The following is a 2,922-nucleotide window of genomic DNA, read 5'->3' as shown; positions in this document are numbered from 1 at the left end:
CCTCAAAAGTTATTTTGTTGCAGAAGAATCTGAAACATGAAACTCTGACTTTTTAAAATAGTCGGTCATTTACGTCAAACAGCCAAATCGCTTTCGTGCAATAGAATAAACAGCGTATTCCACATTATAACACATCTTAGAAAAAAGCAACATAGAAAAGGTGCGTCGGCTGGGAATCAAACCAGGGTCAACGGCTTGGAAGGGAGCTATGCTAACCACTATACCACCGACGCCGGCACTTGCGAGGCTGCCTTCAGCGGTTCATCGGGAACACGTCCATTGACACGATGGCCAGAGAGTGACAGAAAAATGTCTAGTGCTCCGGGCCGTGTCTGAATTTGGCTGCCATTAAAATTGTGATCCCTGCTATCATTATTGTAAGCGCAGCCTCTGAGTCAACAATCGACTCGTTGCCTGTGACGCAGCGGAGGTGTCGGTGAACGTAAAGGCACTAACAGTGTTGAAGCAGTAGTAGAAGTTTGCCCATTTTCAGCCTCAAAAGTTATTTTGTTGCAGAAGAATCTGAAACATGAAACTCTGACTTTTTAAAATAGTCGGCCGTTTTCGTCAAACAACCGAATTGCTTTCGTGCAATAGAATAAACAGCGCATTCCACATTATAACACCACTTAGAAAAAAGCAACATAGAAAAGGTGCGTCGGCTGGGAATCAAACCCGGGTCAACGGCTTCGAGAGGAGCTATGCTAACCACTATACCACCGACGCCGGCATTTGCGAAGCTGCTTTCAGCTGTTCATCGGGAACACGTGCATTGCAACGATGGGCAGAGAGTGACAGAAACTTGTCTAGGGCTCCATGCCATGTCTGAATTTGGCTGCCTATAAAATAGTGATCACTGCTATATTATTGTAAGCGCGGCCTCTGAGTCAACAATCGACTCATTGCCTGTGACGCAGCGGAGGTGTCAATGAATGTAAAGGCGCTAACAGTGTTGAAGCAGTTGTAGACGTTTGCCCAACTTCAGCCTCAATAGTTATTTTCTTGCAGAAGAATCTGAAACATGAAACTCTGACTTTTTAAAGTAGTCGGGCGTTTACGTCAAACAGCCGAATGGCTTTCGTGCAATAGAATAAACAGCATATTTCACAATATAACACAACTTAGCAAAAGCAACATAGATAAGATGCGTCGGCCGGGAATCAAACCCGGGTCAACTGCTTGGAAGGCAGCTATGCTAACCACTATACCACTGACGCCAGCATTTGCGAGGCTGCTTTCCGCTGTTCATCCGAAACACGTGCATTGTAACGATGGGCAGAGAGCGATAAAATATTGCCTGGTTCTCTGTCCCGTGTCTGAGTTTGGCTGCCTATAAAATTGTGATCACTGCTATCATTATTGTAAGCGCGGCCTCTGAGTCAACAATCGACTCGTCGCCTGTGACGCAGCGGATGTGTCAATGAACGTAAAGGCGCTAACAGTGGTGAAGCAATAGTAGAAGTTTGCCACACTTTAGCCTCAGAACTTATCTTGTTGCAGTAGAATCTGAAACATAAAACTCTGACTAGTTAAAATAGGCGTTTTATCAAAGAGCCGAATGGCTTTCTTGCAATAGAATAAACAGCGCATTGCACATTATAACACAACTTAGAATAAAGCAACATAGAAAAGGTGCGTCGGCTGGGAATCAAACCCGGGTCAACGGCTTGGAAGGGAGCTATGCTTACCACTATACCACCGATGCCGGCAGTTGCGACGCTGCTTTCAGCTGTTCATCGAGAACACGCGCATTGTAACGATGGGTAGAGAGTGACAGAAAATTGTCTAGGGCTCCGTTGCGTGTCTGAATTTGGCTGCCTATAAAATTGTTATCACTGCTATGATTATTGTAAGCACGGCCTCTCAGTCAACAATAGACTCGTTGCCTGTGACGCAGCGGAGGTGTCAATGAACGTAATGGCGATAACAGTAGTGAAGCATTAGGAGAAGTTAGCCCAACATTAGCCTCAGAAGTTATTTTGCTGCAGAAGAATCTAAAACATGAAACTCTGACTTTTTAAATTGTTGGGCGTTTTCGTCAAACAGCCGAATGGCTTTTATGCAATAGAATAAACAGCATATTGCACATTATAACTTATCTTAGAAAAAGCAACATAGAAAAGGTGCGTCGGCTGGGAATCAAACCCGGGTCAACAACTTGGAAGCAAGCTATGCTAACCACTATACCACCGAAGCCGGCAATTGCGAGGCTGCTTTCAGCTGTTCATCGGGAACACGCGCATTGTAACGATGGGCAGAGAGTGACAGAAAATAGTCTAGAGCTCCATGCCGTGTCTGAATTTGGCTGCCTATAAAATTGTGATCACTGCTTTTATTATTGTAAGCGCGGCCTCTGAGTCAACAATCGACTCGTTGCCTGTGACGCAGCGGAGTTGTCAATAAACGTAATGGCGCTAACAGTAGTGAAGGATTAGGAGAAGTTAGCCTAACATCAGCCTCAGAAGTTATTTTGCTGCATAAGAATCTGAATCATGAAACTCTGACTTTTTAAAATTGTTGGGCGTTTTCGTCAAAGAACCAAATGGCTTTCGTGCAATAGTATAAACAGCGTATTGCACGTTATAACACAACTTAGAAAAAAGCAACTTGGAGAAGGTACGTCGGCTGGGAATCAAACCCGGGTCAACTGTTTAGAAGGCAGCTATGCTAACCACTAAAGCACCGACGCCTGCATTTGCCTGGCTGCTTTCAGCTGTTCATCCGGAACACGTGCATTGTAACAATAGGCAGAGAGAGACAGAATATTGCCTGGTGCTCCGTCCCGTGTCTGAATTTGGCTGCCTATAAAATTGTGATCACTGCTATCATTATTGTAAGCGCGGCCTCTGAGTTAACAATCAACTCGTCACCTCTGATGCAGCGGAGGTGTCAATGAACGTAAAGGCGCTAACATTGGTGAAG

At 44.9% G+C, this 2,922-nt stretch overlaps 1 non-coding gene across 1 annotated transcript; it reads right to left on the bottom strand.

Moving 5' to 3' along the window:
- Nucleotides 1-1,145: 1,145 nt before the first annotated feature.
- On the bottom strand, nt 1,146-1,217 carry TRNAG-UCC (transfer RNA glycine (anticodon UCC)). The gene has a single exon. It is a non-coding gene; the product is annotated as a tRNA-Gly (tRNA).
- Nucleotides 1,218-2,922: the final 1,705 nt, after the last annotated feature.

The sequence above is a fragment of the Rhipicephalus microplus genome, chromosome 8 (genome assembly GCF_043290135.1).
Source record: "Rhipicephalus microplus isolate Deutch F79 chromosome 8, USDA_Rmic, whole genome shotgun sequence".
Taxonomy (NCBI): Eukaryota; Metazoa; Arthropoda; class Arachnida; order Ixodida; family Ixodidae; genus Rhipicephalus; species Rhipicephalus microplus.
The sequence above is the reverse complement of the archived record's forward strand: the minus strand, read 5'-3'. Positions and strand labels throughout refer to the sequence as shown.